At 46.4% G+C, this 23,124-nt stretch overlaps 1 long non-coding RNA gene across 1 annotated transcript in view; it reads left to right on the forward strand.

Annotated features, from left to right (window-relative positions):
* LOC149524290 (uncharacterized) overlaps window positions 1-23,124 on the forward strand; it is a 55,208-nt gene that overhangs the window by 13,797 nt on the left and 18,287 nt on the right. The window contains exon 2 of the long non-coding RNA XR_016349582.1: window positions 19,483-19,634. This is a non-coding gene — a long non-coding RNA (uncharacterized LOC149524290). The remainder of the gene's footprint in view (window positions 1-19,482; window positions 19,635-23,124) is intronic.

Below are 23,124 nucleotides of genomic sequence, written 5' to 3' on the forward strand. Positions count from 1 at the left end.
CACTCAAATGAAAATCACTGACAATGCTGAGCTAAATGCCAGCACTCAGCAAGTGCTTTCTTGCCTGGCAAAGAAACTCAGACCAATATTACTGCAATGAGGAAGAGAGTTAAGCTCTGTAGAAAGAACAGGTAGCAAGGATCCTAAAAACCTGTAGCAGGGTTCCTAAAAAAGGTGTCTATATTTGACCCTGCACAAATGCACCTGTTGATGTGGGATTTCCTCTCAATGTAATTCCCAGCTTTGACAAGAATTGTAGGTACAGATCCTTGCTTACAAAAATGTCACAAAAGCAGCAGACTGAACCTTGTCTGTGCAAGCATTTTGGAACTTAGTGGAAGACAAGAAACCCCCACCTGACAAGGCTAACTCAGCACTGTCTGACAACTCCAGGGTACCCTGTGGCTGCAGAGAGAGCAGTGTCCAAACATGGACAGGTGTGCTCAGCACAGAGACAGGGACTGAGGAAAGACACAGTTGCAGGACGCTCTATGCTCACATTCAGCTAATGCCATTTGAAATCAGATTTTTCCCCCTCACCTGCTTTTGCTGACTTAAGGGCTTTACAAGATTCTATTTTTGCTGTTTTTAAAAACAAATTCATGCTTTGCTACTACACTGTGAAATTTAGGATTTAAATATCTGAAACCACGAAATTCAAAATGTTAAAAATGCAGTGATTGAAATTTGCAAATAAGGACTGTGAATTTGGGAAAGCCATGTTTCTATTGTTGTGCATCTCTTGACTGGCTACTTATGGTGACAGTACCCGAGAGAGAGATATGAGATTGGTGGAGACTGGCGTATACAAAGCAATTGCTTTGTATATGCCAGACCCAGGAGATTCTTCTACCTCTTTCCTGTTTCCCAGCTGTGCTGGTGTCTCATAGAAAACAGAAAAATATAGACTTAGTTGAGAGCGCTCTGACTTCTTCTCCATGTGCAACACATGAAAAGCATCAACATCCACTTCCAGCAAAAGTTAACTCTGCCCATCCCCGCTGAACTTTCCTCAGGCAATTCATGTCTAGGGAACCAACAATGAATGGAATTCATCTGAGTGATAATTCAGGTAGCAGGCCACAAATTGTATATAACAGGCGATCAGAAATTGTAGCATCTTTTGCATCGCCATATAAAGCAAGAAGGAACAGTCAGGTATAGGAAACAGCACATTACTTCCATATCAGCATCTTCTTTGCCATCCCCCTACTCACTTTTTTTTCTTCCCTGCAGCAATGTCTACAAAGGGAAAACCCTCTTTTTGGGGCAAGGTGGTGTGGAAGTACCCCATGAAAAGTAATGGAGGGCCAAAACGATCAAGTTACCCTACACATACACACACACACTACACCTCCTATTCTCCATAGCAATAGCACATGGTTATGACATAGTTATGATGTATTTTAGGCAAGATAAATTTTGTGAGATGACATTGGAGAGGTTGTAATTTGCTAAATATAATTGTCCTGTGTGTATGTATGGTTCCCTGTGCAGCGCAACAAGGGATCGTGTTAGGTCTATACTCGAGAGGCAGGGTGTGCCTGAGGATTTGGTAATTGTCCTGGCTGTAGCCTTCCTATGCAGGGTCAGAGCAGAGCACCCTCATGTAACTGCATTGGGCCTGTCCCTGCTTGTATGCTGGTGAGAGTGTAGGCTGGAGTCCTGAGGGCTTGGCAACTTGTCACAGCGGTGGAGTGTGAGAAGGCGCCCTGGCCAGTGGGTGCTCAGCAGTACCCCAATTCCAGGTGGCACCCTGAGGGGAACCCGTCGCATCCCTCTTTGGTGTCCGCTATTTACATATAGCTTTCCTGGCTTCCGCTGAGTATTTATACAGTTTGTACTGGAGAAAGTGTGGAGGCCATGCGCTGCTTTGTTTAGCACAGAAATTCACGTGTCAGAACAGATCACATGAACTGATGAATGTTATGGGGTATCTCTGTGTTCAGAGAGATTTCAAGAGAAAAGGTAACTGTGTTACCCTCCTATCTAAGATGAGAGCCAGGCCAGGAACTGGGGAGAACACTAGCGCAAACTTCAGCTGCTAAAAAGAGAAGGTAGGAGTTGAATTGTAATCTGTACTGATGGCTGGATCCTGTCTCGCTTTATAAAGCGGTGCACAAAATAAACTTTAAGGGCTTCTGTTGGTGTAAATCAATGTAGCTCTCGGAAAGTTTGTTGATTGACGCCAGCTGGAGGTCTGAGCCTGAAGGTCACATTCCCCTTGCACTTATGTTAGCCCTACACCAGTGTAAATCCAATCCAATCTGTCCAATCAGACCCTAAAGCTGTCTGTCCCTCTAAAGAATATTTAGACAGTGATAAAGGCTGCTGCAAGCCATACAATGTATAGTGCTTCCATACTGTTCTCACTTGTGAATAAGTATCTCTGAATGTTAGTTCCTTATCTTTTCCCAGAGTTCTAGAGAACAGCTTTCTGCTTGTTTCTGATTTAAAGACAGTTGCTTGATCCATCAATAAGGGACTGAATTAATCCTTGCCAGAGGCAGGCAGCAGCTTAGGCAGCCCAAGAGCAATCAAGGTCAGCATTTCAGCTACAGAGCATTTGGAGCACTTGTCCGCTTCATAGCCCAGCAGCCTTCAGTAATGTCCTTGGCTCTTTACAATGCTTTATGGCCTCATTCACAGGTACTGACCCATGAGTGAGACTAATTGAAGGCCAAAAAAAAAAAAAAAAAACCCAAGGAAGCCAACGTATAGCTCTCTTGGATAGATTATTGAGGCATGGACAGTATTTGGCTACTAGAATTTAATCACTATTAAATAATCAATTGTATAAAGAAAAAATTATGATTCTTTCACTGATGTCTCAGATTTCCTCAGGGGACACATGCGGGATAGAAAGAGCAAATTTAAGACCTAGATTTGTATCTTTTTATTATACTTCCCAGCATATCACTAAGTTCATGGAAGAACTGATCGTAGAATAGTGGGGTCAGACGATAGGAAAGGAACATTGATCAATGAAGGACTCAATCTGAAATGTAACCCTTAAATCAGCCTGGAATTGCACTGGATTCCTGCTCTAAAGATGACAGTCAAGAGCATATTAATTTACTCGGTCCAATATATGATATGACACAAGTCAAAGATGTATGACTTGTTATATTTAGTCTTGGAACAATGCACAAAAAGTACTGCTAATCTCCGAGACCAGTAAACCTACATGCAGAAGGAAATAGCCCATGCCAGCAAATCTTCTACTTATCTCTCCCCTCCCCCTTCTCCATTTCTGTTACTATGAAATTGAAACAACCAGATCAATGTGACTCATTTTAGCATTGTCTTTGGTGTGGCTTACGTCCTTTCTCCTTAGCTCTGTCTCCAGAATTTCATCAGTACAGAAACATGACACAGAATTAATAACACACCTCCCAGAACAATCCGTCTAAGAAAGTCCTCTTGGAAAATGAAACCTGCAAGTTTAAAGCATTGCAAGACCACAGATAGCTTCATGCTGCAGCAAGGGGGAAACCCTGAAGATCTTGCAACAATAGCCTGTCTCCTTTCTTCATCTGACTTCTTTCCACATCCTGCAACAGCAGCAAGAGCTGAATGCTATCTGCTCAAGCAGGCAATTAAAAACCCCAAAGGAGGATGTATAAGATCCATTAAAACGTCACTGTTTTTTGCCAGCTCATTTCCAATGTTCCTGCCAACTGTCCTGGCCAGAGGACTCTTGACTATATGAAGAAGGCTCACTGGTGGTAAATGCAGTTTAATTTTTTTAACAGGAATAGCAGTAAATTTGACATCTGCAGGAAACTGTTGTTTAGTGCTGAGTGAGTGGGTTGGATAAAATGAGAACCCTTCCCTGGGAACTGAATCCCAGAAGGTAAAGGGATGTCCTGGAGGCGTGATACTGCCCAGTGCGGGAATTTACTACAGCAGCAGGTCCTATTGGGTGAGGGTTGGTGGGTGGCCAGGCAGTTTTGTTAAGGTTCTGATTTGCTGCCTGTCCACCAACTCTCTGGTAAGGCAGATCTCAGCACAGGGCCTGCAGTCCATTAGTCTCCCTACCCATCCCAGTCTTCTGCAGTCGCACCCACTGGGCCTCCCCTGTGGGGGCAGACCAGGCCGCCTTGCTTTATTATTTATATAAGGCCCTAGATATTAGGCCCTAGATATTAGAGTTTGTGCTGTGATTGGTAGGGGCTGTGATTGGCAGGTGGAAACTGTTGGCTTCTAATTAAAGTTTGAATTGTAGAAGCCTCTGCTGATTGGCTGAGCCTTGGTAGGGGGAGGGGCTTTATAAGGCAGTGGGCAAGCGACCAAGGAGCTTGCGAACAGGTGATTGCTAACAGGGAGTTTTGAGAGGGAGTTGGGAAGGGGAGAGGGAAGGGCGGGAGGTTCTCTTGTCTTTCTTTTTAAATCCCTTCTCCAGGACAGCAGAGATGGTTGATGATGCGTCTGCTGCTGTTGTTACCTGCACGGCGTGTGCCATGTTTGTCTTCCTCCCGGAAGAAAGAACGGATTTCATCTGCACCAAGTGCAAGCTGGTCGAGATTTTGGAAGAAAAAATTAGAGGACTGGAGGCCCAAGTGTCGACCTTACGCTTGATCAGAGAGGATGAAGACTTCCTCGATAGAAGGCAGCAATTGATCCTTCAAGCACGGCAGGCAGAGGAGCCAGTGAGGGCAGTACGCGACCAAGAGGAGAACTGGCAGCATGTAACTTCTAGAAGGGGAAAAAGGCCAGCACGGGATTCCCCCGATGCTATAGAGGTAAGCAATCGCTTTCAAGCTCTCTCCACAGGCTCTGCAGTGCTGAATGCTCTGGAAGGGACCTCACAAGGTAGAAACCAGAAGGGAGCACCATCTACTGAAAGGCATGGGATGCGTAGTCCTAGGGATGGGGGTTCCACGGCCACCACCCCCAAAAGGAAACGACGGGTGGTGGTGGTCGGGGACTCCCTCCTAAGAGGGACTGAGCCATCCCTCTGCCGTCCGGACCTGGAATCTCGAGAGGTGTGCTGCTTACCGGGAGCTCGCATTCGGGATGTCACTGAGAGGCTTAGCAAGCTGATCAAACCTTCGGATCGCTACCCCTTCCTGCTTCTCCATGTAGGAACGAATGATACGGCCAAGAATGACCTTGAGCGGGTTGCTGCGGATTATGTAGCACTGGGAAGAAGGATCCAAGACTTTGGAGCGCAAGTGGTGTTCTCGTCCATCCTCCCTGTTGAAGGGAAAGGACTGGGCAGGGATCGTCGAATTGAGGACGTAAATGCGTGGTTGCGCAGGTGGTGTCACAGAGAGGGCTTTGGTTTCTTCGACCATGGGACTCTGTTCCGGGCGGAAGGATTGTTAGGAAGAGATGGGATCCACCTAACCAAGAGAGGAAGGAGCATCTTCGCGGGCAGGCTTGCGAACCTAGTGAGGAGGGCTTTAAACTAGGTTCGTCGGGGGACGGTGACCAAAACCCTGAGGGGAGTGGGAAAGTCAGATACCGGGAAGAAATGCATAGAGCAAGGAGCGAGAAAGGAGGACCCCAGTTTCGAATGGAGAAGATAGTGCAATCAACTGGTTACCTGAAGTGTTTGTACACTAATGCGAGAAGCCTGGGCAACAAGCAGGAAGAGCTGGAGGCCCTGGCCCAGGCCAAGAAATATGATTTAATTGGGATAACAGAGACTTGGTGGGATGACTCGCATGACTGGAGCGCTGTCATGGAAGGGTATAGATTGTTCAGGAAGAATAGGCAGGGGAGAAAAGGAGGAGGAGTTGCACTATATGTAAGAGAGCACTATGATTGCTCTGAACTCCAGTATAAAGAGGGAGAAAAACTTGTTGAAAGTCTATGGGTCAGGTTTAAAGGAGCAAACAGCAGTGATGTTGTGGTTGGTGTCTGCTACAGGCCACCGAACCAGGTGGATGAGGTAGATGAGGCTTTCTTCGAACAACTGAGCGAAGCTTCCAGATCGCAGGCCCTGGTTCTCATGGGGGACTTTAATCACCCTGACATCTGTTGGGAAACCAATACAGCAGTACACAGGCAATCCAGGAAGTTTTTGGAGAATGTTGGGGATAACTTCTTGGTACAAGTGCTGAAGGATCCGACCAGGGGCCGTGCACAGCTTGACCTTCTCCTCACAAACAGGGAGGAACTAATAGGGGACGTAGAGGTGGGTGACAACCTGGGAAGCAGTGATCATGAGATGGTAGATTTCAGGATCCTGACCAAAGGAAGGAAAGAGAGTAGTAAAATACACACCTTGGACTTCAAAAAAGCAGATTTTGACTCCCTCAGAGATCTGATGGAAAGAATCCCCTGGGATGTTAACATGAAGGGGAAAGGAGTCCAGGACAGCTGGCAGTATTTTAAAGAAGCCTTATTGAAGGCACAGAAAGAAACCATCCCGACACGTAGCAAGAGAGGCAAACCTGGTAGGAGACCGGATTGGCTTACAGGGGAAATCCTTGGTGTACTTAAGCACAAAAAGGAAGCTTACAGAAAGTGGAAACTTGGACAAATGACTAGGGAGGAGCTTAAATGTATAGTTCGAGAATGCCGGGGGGTTATCAGGAAGGCGAAAGCGCAAATGGAGTTGCGACTGGCTAAGGATGTGAAGGATAACAAGAAAGGTTTCTACAGGCATGTCAACAAAAAGAAGGTGATCAGAGAGGGTGTGCAGTCCCTAATGGATGAAGGAGGTAACCTAGTGACAGAGGATGTAGGGAAAGCTGAAGTGCTCAATGCTTTCTTTGCCTCTGTATTCACGGACAAGGTCGGCTCCTGGACTTCTGTGCTAAGCGACGCAAGATGGGAAGAAGATGGACAGCCCTTGGTGGGTAAAGAACAGGTTAGGAACTATTTAGAAAAACTAAACGTACACAAATCCATGGGTCCAGACTTAATGCACCCAAGGGTACTGAAGGAGTTGGCAAATGTCATTGAGGAGCCTTTGGCCATTATCTTTGAAAAGTCGTGGAGATCGGGCGAAATCCCGGATGATTGGAAAAGGGCAAATGTAGTGCCCATCTTCAAAAAAGGGAAGAAGGACGATCCAGGGAACTATAGGCCGGTCAGTCTTACCTCGGTTCCTGGAAAAATCATGGAAGGGATCCTAAAGGAATCCATTTTGAGACACTTGAATGAGAGGAAAGTGATCAGGAATAGTCAGCATGGATTCACAAAGGGCAAGTCGTGCTTGACCAATCTGATTGGCTTCTATGATGAGGTAACTGGCTCAGTGGACATGGGAAAGTCAGTGGATGTTGTGTACCTTGACTTTAGCAAGGCTTTTGATACGGTCTCCCACGATATTCTTGCCAGCAAGTTAAGGGAATGCGGATTGGATAAATGGACGGTAAGATGGATAGAAAGATGGCTAGAAGGCCGGGCCCAGCGGGTAGTGATCAACGGTTCGATGTCAGGATGGCGGTCGGTTTCTAGTGGAGTGCCCCAAGGTTCTGTTCTGGGACCGGTTTTGTTCAATATCTTTATTAATGACCTGGATGAGGGGATAGATTGCACCCTCAGCAAGTTTGCAGATGACACTAAGCTAGGGGGAGAGGTAGATACGCTTAAGGGCAGAGATAGGGTCCAGAGTGACTTAGACAAATTGGAGGATTGGGCCACTAGAAATCTCATGAGATTCAACAAAGACAAGTGTAGAGTCCTGCACTTGGGACGGAAGAATCCCAAGCATAGTTACAGGCTGGGGACCAACCAGTTAAGTAGTAGTTCTGCAGAAAAGGACCTGGGGGTTACAGTGGATGAGAAGCTAGATATGAGTCAACAGTGTGCCCTTGTAGCCAAGAAGGCTAATGGCATATTAGGATGCATTAAGAGGAGCATTGCCAGCAGATCCAGAGATGTCATTATCCCCCTTTATTCGGCTTTGGTGAGGCCACATCTGGAGTACTGTGTCCAGTTCTGGGCCCCCCACTACAAAAAGGATGCGGACGCATTGGAGAGGGTCCAGCGGAGGGCAACCAAAATGATTAGGGGTCTGGAGCATATGACCTACGAGGAGAGGCTGAGGGACTTGGGTCTGTTTAGTCTGCAGAAGCGAAGAGTGAGGGGGGACTTGATAGCAGCCTTCAACTTCCTGAAGGGAGGTTCCAAAGAGGATGGAGAGAGGCTGTTCTCAGTAGTGACAGATGGCAGAACAAGGAGCAATGGTCTCAAGTTGTGGTGGGAGAGGTCCAGATTGGATATTAGGAAAAACTATTTTACTAGGAGGGTAGTGAAGCATTGGAATGGGTTACCTAGGGAAGTAGTGGAGTCTCCATCCCTAGAGGTGTTTAAGTCTCGGCTTGACAAAGCCCTGGCCGGGTTGATTTAGATGGGATTGGTCCTGCCTAGAGCGGAGGGCTGGACTTGACGACCTTCTGAGGTCTCTTCCAGTTCTGATTCTATGATAAGGGGATGGTTGGATGAAATAACATGATCTTGGTAACTAATTGACCATTCATTTCCAGTTGGAAATAGGTCAATGGAGGGATGATAGGAGTTGCTATAGGGAACTTTCTGGGTGTCTGGCTGGTGAGTCTTGCCCACATGCTCAGGGTTTAGCTGATCGCCATATTTGGGGTCAGGAAGGAATTTTCCTCCAGGGTGGATTGGCAGAGGCCCTGGAGGTTTTTCGCCTTCCTCTGTAGCATTGGGCACAGATCACAGCTGAAGGACTCTCTGCATGTTGGGGCCTTCAAAGTATTGGAAGGCTTCAATATCTGAGACATAGGTGAGAGGATTATTCTAAGAGGGGTGGGCGAGATTCTGTGGCCTGCACTGTGCAGGGGGTCAGACTAGATGATCATAATGGTCCCTTCTGACCTTAAAGTCTATGAGTCTATGAGTCTATGAGGGTTGCCAGGTGTCCAGTATTCTACCAGACAGTCCAGTTTTTGTGCCCCTCTGTCCGGTAAAACAATTCAGAAAATACCGGACATGTGCAATGTCCGGTATTTTCTGTTTTTCCGGCTGGGCGCCAGGCAGAAACCTGGCGGGGGCGGGGGGAGTGCCTGGGGGGGGGCGGAATTAAGTTGGGCTAGGAGCCCTCAGCTGATTGCGTCTGAAGAGGAGTGACACCTTGTGGAGGAGGGGAAGCCCTGTCCCTGCTCCTGAGCGCTGTTCAAGCGCGTTGTGGTGCCATAGTCCAGGAGAGAAGCCCGCGGGTGCTTTGTAGTTGCGTTTAGGTGCCTTCCATGGGCTCTCAGCCAAAACTGACTGGGGTGGAATTTCTATTTCTTCCCACTGGGACACCTGGCTATGAGGGAGTTATCTTCCAACCCACGGTCACCCCCCCCCCCTCCCCCGCCCTGCCATTGTGCGGCTGCTTTGTTCCTAGCTTGGTGGATCTTGGTAGTAGCCACACAGGATGTGTGTTCGGTGTGGGTGGTTGTTTTTTTTGCTCAACAAATTTTTAGCTTGTGTGTTTGGTATTTTTTGGGAGACCATCTGGCAATCCTACTAGATATGCATCCCCTTGCAATCACTGAGTTCTATAGAACTTGTAATGGAGGTGTGTGTGAAACAATTAGGGTTCTCTAGTAGTGTCAGAGGATTCCATAAAGGTCACTGAAAAGGAGCTACAGGCCAAGATTAGCAAGGCAGATCTCACCAGCCTATGGAGGAAAGGTTCAGCAGCCACCTCAGCATAGGGTGGGGGCAGGTAAAGGATGGGCTGAGGGAGGAAGGGATTCACGAGGAAATGACCTGTGATTGTCTCCTCTTCCAACACCAATTTCTTTAACTGGAGTAGGGGTGGAGCCCACAGCTGTGGCATGTGTCAGCCAATTACAGCCCAATTGAGGGCTGTATAAATGAGGGCTCCAGGTGGGGAGTAGAGACACATTCTCTCTTGCTCCAGCTGTGAGGCAGGAGGCACCTATCTGCCAGGGAAGCTAGAGAATTCCTGATGCAGAACAGAGCTGGGGAAAGGCAGGTGGGACTGGGTAGCTCTAGCCAGGCAAACTTCCAGGCTGAGGCCTTGCTCTCAGGGCCTCAGGCTACTGGGGGGGCAGGCAGCAGGTCCACCCTCTTGCCAATGATGAGTGGCCATTTCAGACTGCAGTTTGCCCTGAGGCAGAGGCTAGATGACAACCGGCAGTAGGTCACTGAGGCAAGGAGGTTGGAGTTCCCTGAAGGGGAGGACTGCAGAGTGTGGGGGCACTGAGGCAGGACAGTACCCAGAGGGCAGAGTACTGCAGTCTGGGAGGGAGGTGGGTCCTAATGAAAGGCAACAGAGCACACTCAAGTATCAATGAGGCACCAGCCAGAAGGGGGAACTCCAGTGATAAGCAGGCTAATTCCTGAGTGGCCAGCAGGAGGCACTGTGGCGGTGAGTCGCACTGTGTTGCAGAGGGTTTCCTAATCATGTGGGTGGTGCCGAGGGGAAGAGATTTTTGCTGAAGACACAGAAGTCCTTCTAAATTTTAAAGCAGGACCGACAATGGAAAGGTTACTGAGTCCCACGCAGAATACTAAGGAGGGAATTGGACACTCTAAGCCAGGGGTGGATAATAAGCTGGATGCAGTTCACCAGAGTTAGCCTCTGATGGGCCACTGGCACTTTATATAGCTGCGCCTCCACACGTCCGGCCGCTTACAGTTCCCATTGGCTGCAGATCCCTATTCCTGGCCAATGGGAGCTGGGGGAAGTGGTACGGACTGGGACACCATTTCCTGCAGCTCCCATTGGTGGGAAACAGTGATCCACGGCCAATGGGAGCTGCAAGTGGCCATACCTGTGGAGACACAGGTAAATAAAGTGCTGATGGCCCCCTAGGAGCTAAACCTCATGAAACATGCCACTTGCTGCCTATTAATAAGCTCTAGGCAGCCTAATGAGAATTAAGTTGGGCTGTTTGCTCCCTGGCTAGACCCCTAAGGGAAGGCCTGTCTATAGAGATAAGCTGATGACTTGCTTAGTCAGCTCTCCACAAAGGAAAGCTATAACGAGTAAGGGGTAATCAGGCCAGCTGACAGCTCCCTGCCACCTCAAGAGAACAACAGAGCAGATCAGGGAATGAAGGCCACTGTAATGTCCAGCCAGTGACTGCTCCTACAGAATCCTGAGCAGGACACTTCCAAAGATGCCTCACCCTGGGTTTTACACTGAGCCTCTTGCATGCTGGACAGGACATTACAAAATGAGTCCTTGGTTTCCGAGTGCACGAGGAGAGAAGCGGGTGGAAGGCATTGATTTTGTTGCATGGTGTTTTTTCCAGGTTAGCAGTTCACGGCATGCTGCAGCAGATGCATTGCTTCTGGTTGACCCGTGAGCTCCCTCTTTTCCCTTGCAGATATAGTAAATAGCTGTTATTGCATTAATCTACTAGAGCAAGGTGGAAAGAGTATACCCTCGACGTCATTTTCAGAAGAGTTTACCAACAGTAGAAGCAGATGTTGTCAGGTGCTGGTTTCAGATGTAATCTGAAAATATCTCTTCTGTGTCATTCCTGTGTAAAGAATGGCAACAGCGATAGCCACTCATTTCTAGAGAATGTATTTGGATTTCCATTCACCTTTCATATCAAGAATTGTCTATTCTTCCCCCTTTGCCTTTAGAGTTCTAGATTCACGGATATTCCCAACTCAGAGTACTTGACTGATACTATCCTGGCACTGGATCTGGGTTTACAACAGTGTAACTCCATTAACTTTAGTGGAGTCACTCCTGATTTGACAACTCATGTAGGTGTGAGTAGAATCAAACCTAACAATGATAATCTGTCAATAAAATGCACACACAAGCAGTGTTCCCTGTAAGCTGTGCGCTTGGGTGGCCACCAAGCAGAGATTCAAATGCTGCCCACAGCTGGTAGCATGTGTTTCTACTAGTGCACATCCACACAGGCCTTGGTGCACATAACAAAATGTATTCCATATATAGATGGAAAAAAATTAGAGGGAACATTACACACAAGTATTTTTGGATAGTTCTACTTAGGAGTGGTAATTAAAAAATGGCTCCTTAGCCAACATGTCTCTAAAAAACACCAGATTCATCTAACTGTGTCTCTTTCGAAACCAGACTAAAAAGATGCAAATTGTGTCCAATTCATGCAGAACCCAAAAGCAAGAGTGACTGAGAGTAATTAACAGAGCAGAACTCTTGACTTTCTCCCCTCCCCAACAGTCTCTTAAAACCCCAAACACTTGATTCTTTTGTGTTGTGGTTATTTATTTTAGTCTGGGTGAGAGAAACTGCAGCTGTGTTTCTGGTTTTGTGGAATCTCTGATTTCTAGGGTCAGCATCTTGCAATTTCAGTCATCTTAATGACTTTGCTTGGGCACACACATTAATGTCAAACGCATGTTATGAAAAAGACACACCATATGAGGGACATGTTCGTTGCCAGGGCAATTGCTCTTTTTGTCATAAAGTATAAACTATGATTGTAGAATTTGCTAATGCAGTTTGGATAATGAATTATCCAGGATTGTTGAATATCCCTCTTCAGCAATTAGGTCATCTGTGGAAAATGTACTGCCAACATTTGCCAGAGTCTAATCATAACACAGCCTCAATCTGGAAAAGTGTGGAAATCCAATGATATTTATTCCTGGCCTATCCTGTTATCTTGGTTTGTGTTGCTGATTCAAAGTGATAAGATGGAAACTCTGTTCCTCGCTCTCTCTCATCCTTTAATGTGATGCTCATTAAAACACCTTTGTGAAGAATCATCAGTTTTGCTGTAGACTGAGGCGAATTGGAGTGGGAAAATTAAGGATCAAGTCTGGTAGATTGCAGTTGCTAGTCACATTTGGTACCTCACCCCTAGAACTGTCCTCCTGAAGTCAATGGGAATGCTTGCAGAGTAAGGTGCTAAGCAGTACATACAGATCTGACCCTAATTTAACATAGTTTTCTCCTAAGGTGAGAGCCTTTTTGAAGTAGACGCTAGGTTGTAATATGTAGTGAAGCACCAATTTAAAATATATCCATGTCTACTTTGATGAAGGTAACAGAATTTTGGTGCCTCCCCCCTTCATGCGTAAATTGATATTTTTGAAAGTAATTACATGTCCCTTGGGGCTCTCCTGAGGCAGACAAACAAGGACAGACCTTGGCTTCTTTGCTTCTTTGAAAAGTTCAGTTAGCTTCATAAGATTTCTCCAGCTTCTCCCTCTCTGATGCAAAGGAAACAGATGTGACAAACTGGATTAAGATGCCAAACCTGCTAAGAGATTCTGAAAAGATGACTCTTGGAGAGATTTTTCATTTTCTTCTCTTTCTTTCTTGCAATAATAAATGTCAGCAAGCTTTGTGCTTTAGATAGTGCCTCAGTCGCAGATCTTTGTGTGTAAATACACGTGCACAGCACGAATACATCACTTGGCTGTTACCTGTCCCCTTCTAATCCACTGTCCTTGTACAGGTAGCACATATGCTCACCCATCTCCGCCCTGAGCTCTCTGGGCAGCCAATTGGATCAGTACGAGTTCTCATCCACAGAGGCAAACACTCGTTTGCCACAAAAAGAAAAACACAGAAAACAAAGCACTTGCCATTCTGTGTGTGCATTTTATGCTGATTCTACCCTCAAATCAAATGTGCAGCTATAAAGCCCTAGAAGCAGACAGAATGATGGATATAGCAAATTAACGAGAGCTAAGTTTAAGCAAGGTAGCTTTGTACCCTCTGAATCAAATCCCATTCTAGTGGCTATGTCATAGAAATATCCTTCACCCTGCTTTGCACCTGGCGTGGGTGCCTAGATAGAGCTAGCGACCAGTGACAATGAATTCCCCAGCAGGGGATTAGCAGCAGGATGCCTTATCTGCCTCTTGTCTTCAATCCCAAGTAGGGCTCTCTCTCCACACTGTGTTGGAGGCTCTGGTTCCTTCACCCCTAATACAATGTGCAGCACCTGACTAGTATCCTTAAAGTGGTGGCATTATTTCAGCTCATTTTCAGATGGACTGGCCTCACGCTGGAGCCTGACAAAGAAGCTGAAAGGGCGATTCATTAAAGAGGCCACAACCTAATGTGTTTACAGGAGAGAAACTGGCAATCCTGTGGAACTTCTTGCCGGAGGAGGCTGTGAAGGCTAGGACTATAACAGAGTTTAAAGAGAAGCTAGATAATTTCATGGCGGTTAGGTCCATAAAAGGCTATTAGCCAGGGGGTAGGAATGGTGTCCCTGATCTCTGTTTGTCAAAGGCTGGGGATGGATGGCCCGAGACAAATCGCTTGATCATTGTCTTCGATCCATCCCCTCTGGGGCACCTGGTGCTGGCCACTGTCGGCAGACAGGCTACTGGGCTAGATGGACCTTTGGTCTGACCCAGTACGGCCGTTCTTACGTTCTTATGTTAATCCTCTTTCAAGAAGCAAACGCACTGAAAGGGCCTCGTGTGCGAACGCAGTGGTCTCCACAGGGACAAGAGCAGATCGTAGGCAGGATGTGCCTTCAGTGCGGTTAGCATGGGAGACAGGCACCTGACCTGGGCTAGCCGACCTCGGGTTGAATGCCCCCAGTGCAAAGCCCTATCCAAGCCCTCATATGACTGCATCTGCAATGACACTGCACTCACTGACATGTGGCCCCAGGACTTCTGGAGGGCATCTAGAGAGAAGGCATTGTTCCTTCCATGCTAAGGGGGGAATTACCGACAGTACTTCCCAGTGTCATAAAGAATAAGAACATACGAATGGCCAGACTGGGTCAGACCAAAGGTATATCTGGCCCAGTATCGTGTCTTCTGACAGTGACCAATACCAGGTGCCCCAGAGGGAATGAACAAAAAAAGGGAATCATCAAGTGATCCACCCTCTGTTACCCATTTCCATCTTCTGACAAACAGAGGCTAGGGACACCATCCCTGCCCCATCCTGGCTAATAGCCATTGATGGACCTGTCCTCCATGAATTTATCTTGCTCTTTTTTTAACTCTATTCTAGCCCTGGCCTTCCTGACATCCTCTGGCAGGGAGTTCCATGGGTTGACTGTGTGTTGTGTGAACAAGTGCTTCCTTTTGTTTGTTTTAAACCTTCTGCCTATTTATTCCATTTGATGACCCCCTTATTTATGGGAAGGAGTAAATAACTCAAGTATCTAAAAGGGTGTTTAGATACTTGAAATTATTCTCCTTGGCCTCTGATGATAGGACAAGAAGCAACAGGCTTAAATTGCAGCAAGGGAGGTGTAGGTTGGACATTAGGAAAAACTTCCTAACTGGGTGGTTAAACACTGGAATAAATTGCCTAGGGAGGTTGTGGATTCTCCATCACTGGAGATATTTAAAAGCAGGTTGAATAGACATCTATCAGGGATGGTGATTGGTTCTGCTGAGGGCAGGAGACTGGACTTGATGGCTTCCAGATGTCCCTTCTAGTTCTTGTATTCTATGATTATACAAGCTCAAGGCTGGCCCACAACATTTTGGCACCTGAGGCAGGGAGCTCAAATGATGCCCCCATGCCCCCTCACTTGGGCCAAAACTTTGAAAGGTCTCAGTTCTGCCTTCTTCCTGTTCTACTCCTCTCATGGTACTACAGAGAGAATACATATGCACCAGGAACAGACACAATTTTCTACACTCTGGGTCCTAATAGGCCCCTCCCGCCCTCCCCCACAGTCTGGCACCTGAGGCAGCCGCCTCAGTTCACCTCATGGTAAGGCCGGCCCTGTACAAGCTTTTCCTTATTTACTTTCTCCACATCAGTCATGATTTTATAGAGGACTATTGAAGACCAAAGGCCTAGAAAGCTGCAGCTTTAGAGACCTGGCCCAGCTGTTCTTTGGCACAGCCTGGTGTAAATCAGCAGTGACTCCACTGCAGCCAATGGTGTCACACTGCTCTGGGAGCAGATGGCTTTTCTTTCCAGAATTGTGGCAAAATCGAGGATTTTGACAGCCTGCTGTTTGTATTGCCTAATGCAGTGGCAGGCGATACACCACCACCTACCAGGCATGGTAGAATGCCATCAACCCTGGCATTTCACCGCCTCATGGAAGGAGATTCCTGCTGGCGGTATATCTGGTGCTTTACATTTTTAAAGCACAGAGCAAACATTAGCTACCTAATCCTCCCAGCTTCCTGATGAGGCAGGTATGTAATCCCCCTCATGGTCATTAAGAATTACTTTACGAATTAAATTACGCTTCGTTACTATATCAAATGCCAGCCTAGGAAGGAAAAGACTGTTCAGTCTTTAAACCTCTTTGGAAATCTATTTCCAGTTTATTTTACTTATGCAATCTAATTATCTTCACTCACTACAGGCACTTTGGGTCAAAGCTGATTTCTTTTTTTTTTTCTGGGTGGCGGCGGATGAGGGAGGTAGAGCTGCAAATTCCTGTCCCCACTCATTCCCCCCTCCTGCCCCAGGAATCCCAGGTCTCCTTCACTGGCTGAATCTCATCTCCTGGTATCCATTCAGCGTGAGCCGGTGCGGCCGGGAATCCAGTTCTCGGCAGATTGGTCTGCACTCTACCGTACCCTGTGCACCCGCTTATCATTTGCCAGGGCTGCCTGTCTGTCTGGATGGAAGGGTGGCTGATGTGGGTCAGCTTGCAGGGGTGTTGTGACCATGTAGCTGGAGCAAGACCTGTGCTGATTTAGGATGGGGCTGCTGCTTACGACAGGTTGAGCCACAGCTGTGCAGCCCATGGAGCAAGTGCAGGAAGGGCCTCCTCAGTTGGTGCCCCTGGAGGCTCCTGGGCTATGCCATTCCAGGGCAGGCCATACAGGGGTCTGAGAGCAGCAGCAGGAGCTAGCGAAGGAGCGAGTGCGTGTTAAATAGGAAGTAGTGGAAGGGGTCAGGCATGAGCTGTGGAGACTCATGCATTTAAAGAGGGAGCTTGAAGAAACTGGTTTACTGTCTTTAGGTGCTTCTTCCCTTTCTTCTAACGTGGGAGCCTGAACTCTTAATTTCTTGGGTCTGGGTCTGCACCACGGATGAGCAGAACTAGAACCCGGTTTGCTGCTTTCCCTTCCCACCACCAGCTAAAGATTTACTCAACTACTGCTGAGCGCTAAGGGAGAGACAAAAAAAAATTGCCTGCTGGCCTCCCTTCCGTATGGGGGAAGAAAAAGTGAAAGAACCCTTCAGGCCGTGCCCTGGACTGTGGTTATTGGAAAAGGAGGTCTGGTTGTACTTGATTATTCTCACTGCCTGTCTCACAGTACTTTTTTCAGGGTCAACACACTGATAACCGTATGACCGGTTGGGATGAGGAAGTTGAGGTTTCAGCAGTTTTGACTCTGGGCAGTAGTTCCCTGTTGATAGTCTAGTGAGACTAGAAAACCCCAGCCACCCTGCTCTGAGCAGTGCGGGCACCGATGGCCAGACACCATAGTTCCCACTAAGGTGCATGCCTTAAAAAATTCTTCCCCCGCCCACCTCCTCTGGAGAGGTGGCTGCTCCAGTGGGTGGGGCTGGCTGAGACAGCGTGGTGAGGGAGCTGCCAGGGCCACGTGGTGGGGAGGAGGAGGACTGCTCTGGTGGCCAGGGCTGCCATGTGAGGGGGGGGGGTGGAGCCTATTCAGGAGACTGGGGCCAGGAACAGGACCTGCCACATGCCAGTGGGGGGAGGGTGGGTTGACTGTTCCGGCAGCCTGGGATGGTACATGCTGCATGGCTGGGGGTGGGAGGGGATGTCTGAGAGAGAGAGAAATAAATAAATAAATAGGGTGCCACGGTGGCACACATCCAAACCAGTGCACAAGCTGAAACTCACTCTGCTCATGGTTGAAAAATCTTAGAGGGAACACTGCCTGGCTGCTGCATCTCAGAAGCGCTGTGCAAATGAGTCTGATTGAAGGCAGGACTCATTGAAAGGCTGTCCTGCATTATCAGGATACCTCCACAAATAAATCCCAGTTTAGCTGTCCCCACAGTACAGTGCATCAAGGAGTGAGCAAATACTCTTGTTTCCTTGCGGTTGGTATGTCTTGACATTGCATCGGTCAAATTGAACAGTGTGGCGTCATACGGGCTTCTCAGCAGTTAGCCCAGGAATAGCTGGGGTCCGTAGGATAATTAACAAAGCCTTTAAATAGTTGTTCCACAAGTGGTATTTAAAAAAAAAAATGCTGATGCTTGAAATGAGGAAACCTGGTGAAAATTGACATTGGTTTGTTCCCTCTGGGCTCAGCCCCCGCCTTCTTCCCATTTCCTGCCATAAGAACAGATGTTATCAACTTCTGCTGTTTTTGCACTGCAAACAGTTACAATGCCCCAGCTATGTCAACGGACCATTCTTACCCCATGAATGAGAAACCTTAACACAGATTCTCCCTGCCAATGTTTTAGTGGGCACAACTTGTCAAAACAGAGGTTTCAACGAGTGACTTGTGTTTTGTTAGAAATAGGTAAAATGCTCTGTGACCTTTGAGCTGTTAGACGTGCTAAGGGATGCGATGAGGCTGGAAATAGAAGTTCGTGTATCACCTTGAGTGTGATGTCATGCACTTAAACCATGCAATATACAGGAAAGCAAAATCAGGCACAGACAGTGTAGGATCTCAGAGCGTGCTGTGTAGAGAACGGACAATCTGTTGGGTTTCAGGTGCTAGGGATCAGGTTCCTCCCATGCTCCAGGCCAGTGAAAGCCGGCAACCCCTTGGAAAGGCTAAGTGGCCAGGAACAATCTAGTTGGATAATGGAAACCAGATGACAGTGTGTCAGGCATGCCTGGAGGCCAGGCTGTGCAGTGCATCCCTGCTGCAGCCTCTGCCGATAAGAGATGCTAGCAGAGATCAAAGCTGTCTTTCTCCAGCAAAATCGTCCCTGCTATGTCACACATCCGGCCACACTAAAGTTGTTGACGCTTGTAGGAACTGATGCATTATAAGTCCTCCCATTCCCCGTTATTAAGTTGCACAAAAAAAACCCAACCAACCAACCAACCAAAAAAAAAAAAACCCAATTTGTGCAAATGGAAGTCAGCCACAGGAAAAAAATTCCCGCTTTAAGTTGTTTTGCTATAAATCCCAGTGTTTTGGAACACATCTTGGACTTACAGCAAGGACGGCCTGTAGGACAGCAGGAAGAGGTGAAAAGGAGGCACAAGTAAGGAAAGATGATCAATATGAAATCAGAAGCCAAATAAATTGTGACTATTAAGATTCCCTTTAAAAAACAAACACAACAAATCTGGTAATCTCAACTAGCTACATCTACTAAATAATCACAATGCATTAGTGACAACATTGCAGTGCAAAGGGGTCCTATGACAGCTGCACAGCATGGGACTGCTGGCTTTGAAACTCACAGATCCAAGATGTCTTGTCCTCAAAAACCTGGGGAGGATGAAATGGAAATCCCCATGGGGGGAGGGGAGCCTGTTTAATCAATGACAAGAGTTTCAGTTCAATATTGATTTGGATGAGTTTCTAAGAGTAAGAGGATGGGGCAGGACTGAGTGGATGCATTACCAGCTGTAGTCACCTCATATGACCCTGACTAGAAGCCAGGGTCTAAAGCTCTGCCTGCTACACCAGAACAATGAATTGCTGTTGACAATGTTAATCAATCCTGACTCTCCCTCTCCCCCGCAGCTCCTGTTGAAAACTTGTTGGAGGCCAACGCAGAAGGGAGCAACCCTATAGAAAATGCATCTGGTTCTACTTGGTCTCATACATTTTCTGTAATGAAGTTACAAATAACTCGGCCCAGGCCTGCACTAGCAGTCAAACAGCTTCCTAGTGAGGTACTCTGTCTATTACCATTGTCAGCAAGTGTTTGTGGTCCTAGTGTAGACAGGCCTGTCCCTAGAGGGAGCTACTCTGGAGTATGGCTGTGGAACCAAGAGCAGAACTTGGCTCTGAGCGTCTACAAGGTTCTAGGCAATTAGTTAATTACACAGCAAGATTGCAAGTGTGCATGCAGGGGCAGGGACAAGCAAGTATCTTCTCTAGCTGTTGCACAGAGACTACTCACAACACACACTCCGCTCCCCCCACACTCAGGGAACAAGCGCCTGCTCACTTTTATGCCTCCCAGAGAAGCAGATTTCTGAGAAAGGGGAAGGGACAGATTGGGCTCACTCTGGAGCAGGGCCAGCGAACTGCTGGGGGAGAACAAAATCGGAGCAGAATAAGCTTCCCCCACAGAGGTGAAAGTAAGCGGCTGTGCCCTGGTGTGCAGCTTCAGCAAGAACTGGCTGAGCTGTGGCAAAAGCCAGCAGGGAGCTATTTAAAGAGCTGGCAGGAACCCGGGTTGCAATAGGACAGGGCCTGTAAGACATTTTAAGTTACTTTCACCGCTGTTCCCACCTATGTAAGTAGCAGCACTGGGAGCAAGTCTGGTGCGTGTGTTTGTCCTTGTGCTTTCAACAGAGGGTAAAATAGGGACAAGGTAGGTAGGTGAGGGCGTGTGTGTGTCTGTGGGTGGGTGGGTGTGTGCACACATGAGAAGATGGGAGTCCTAGAATGATCCTCATTTGTATAAAGAGTATCCTGGCCCCACTGAAACTAATAGCACAACTCTTTGGCCATATTTTTGCCATGAGGCAGGAGTGCATTCCCACATTATTGCAAGATCAGGTTCCTTTGTACCCTCTGACCTGAGTATTACCTGTGCTAATATATGTGATTCTCCACCCACATTTATGCTGTGCAGCCCCAGCACATGCAGGGACACCTTGTCGTAGCTTTTTTTTAAAATTGTTGTACATTTCTGTAGTGTGCCTAGCCCTTTTGATAGGTGCCATGAAATAACCTGAATAGAATAATGAGCAATGTCCAGATGCTCTGTAGTAAGGTGACCAGACGTCCTCCTTTGTAGAGCAAAGTCCTCCTTCTGAGGGGCTTGTCCTCCCCAATAATTATGTCCTCTTTTTGTCCTCCTTTGAAAAAAATTGTCCTTCTTGTCTTACTTTGCCAAAAAAATATATCCCGCTGTTTTTTAAAGTATCATCATACTGCAGTTGAACCCCTTTTAAAAGGCTTAATATACAGTAAAAGTACACTTAGAGGGTATTTATGAAATGTTATTGTTTATTTTGAGCCATTTTAATGTCAATGTGATTTTTTAGTTGACATTGACACAAATACTATTTTTGGGGGTGTAAATCGCAAGGGCGATAAAAATGTTCATAAGAAAATGATGCATTTACTTGGGAAAACGATTATTGGAATCAGTTGCAATGCCCATATTGTATCTAATGCCATCAATCCAGCATCAAGCTTAATGTCCATCGATGTTGAAGTTGTGATACCTCAAATTTATTTACATTTTGAACGATGAGTTACATCATTAAAGTCTTTTTGTGAAGAAGCCTCAGTTGAATATAAAAAACTGTTGGGATATTCGAAAACAAGATGGTTAGCTTTAATGCCAGCCATTGAACGAGTGCTGCAATTGTTCAAGCCTTTAAAATCATATTTTCTAAGTTTGGAAAAATGTTCACTGATCTTGAAAAACTTTTTAAAGAATGAATCTGCTGAAGTAACTCTGTATTTTGTTCACAATCAAGCAACTTTGTTCCAGTCAGTTATAAAAAGTATTGAAAAAGAGCATATCACTTCTACAGAAGTGGGATTGCATATTAAACAATTGAAGGAGCAACTTCAGTCACGTCTTGAGTCCAACTTCCTTCCATTGGTTGTAATTACTAATTTAAACAAATTACAAGAGAGCAATCCGGGAACGAAGAAAGAATTTGCGAGGGAGGCAATGAGCTTTTATAAAAATGCTCTTGAATATCTAGAAAATTGGACGAACCAGTGTACGTGTTTGATTGGATTCTGCTGAATGAAGAAATTCAATGGAATAAAATCATTGAAACAGTTTTATTCGTTAAGGAAAAATTTAGCATCACAATAAATGACAATGTATTGTTCGACGAAGTACGAAGAATTAACAATATAATATAAGACAATGAATGGACTGAACGTGACATTGATAAAAAATGGATCGAGAATTTTAATTTCTTAAAAGAGTGACAAATATTGATGTTTTTAATGTTAAATGATTGTTTTTGTTAAGTCTGTTTGTCTTATAAGACGACTAATATTGTGATCATTTATTTATATGATTATTTATATACATATACAAGTATGGTTTTTTTGTCAACTCAGTGTCCTCCTTGCACATTTTCAAATTCTGGTCACCTTATCTGTAGACATGAAAAGACAGTCAATCTGCTTTTGTTTACATACATTTTATTACACTGGAACAACCTCAGAACTGCTGATAAGAGGTATTATTAGACGGGCTGAGCAGTATGTCTCGCTGTTTGCATTCTATATGGCAATAGCCCAGACTAACCGCGTTATCTCAGACAGGTTCGGCAGTGTTGTCAGGTTTGCACTGACAGTTTGCTCTGTATGATGCTGAAGAGGGGTTAGCACTTCACATGCCCGGCACCAGATCCTCAGCTGCTGTACATGGACTTAGCTCAAGTGAAGTTAATGGAGCTGGGACAGTGTGCACCAGCTGAGATTCTAGCTCATGTTCTGTGTTTGAGCGGGGCCGGCTGTGGTTAGAATTTGTACTTTGAAAACTTTCAACTGTACCAGATTTGGGGGGGGAGGGGCCCCTGGGCCAGGGAGGAGCAGTTCTGTGCTCCTAGAAGGGATGTGGTCTTCGGTGGAGGGGCAGGGCTGGGGTCTTCCATGCCACCTTGGGGCTCTTGCAGCAATTTAAAGGGCAGTAGCAGTGGCAGCGGCATCCAGGAGCCCTGAGCCTTTTTGAATCGCTGGACCCTGGGGCAATTGCCCCTTTAATGCCTGTTATGTTGTGGGGAGTTTCACAGTATAGGAAGAAACCAGTGAAATATAGAGAGCTGGAGTAGTTAGAATCATAGAATACTAGTGTCCATTTTATTGCATAGCACAGAACTAACTAGAACAAGCCCAAACCAGCTGGGCTGACCCCAGTGACCTACTCAGTTACTATAACAACAAGATCTATATCGACAACCAAATATACAACATGTTCCTCTCCCCTTAATAAAAACATCCCTTTAAGAAAACAAATACTAACTATGGAGCAAAATGCAGGACAATGTAGCACTTTAAAGACTAACAAGATGGTTTATTAGATGATGAGCTTTCGTGGGCCAGACCCACTTCCTCAGATCAAATAGTGGAAGAAAATAGTCACAACCATATATACCAAAGGATACAATTAAAAAAATGAACACATATGAAAAGGACAAATCACATTGCAGAACAGGATCCTCTGAACTGTCATTC

This window comes from Pelodiscus sinensis, chromosome 5, assembly GCF_052426305.1.
Source record: "Pelodiscus sinensis isolate ZL-2025 chromosome 5, ASM5242630v1, whole genome shotgun sequence".
Taxonomy (NCBI): domain Eukaryota; kingdom Metazoa; phylum Chordata; order Testudines; family Trionychidae; genus Pelodiscus; species Pelodiscus sinensis.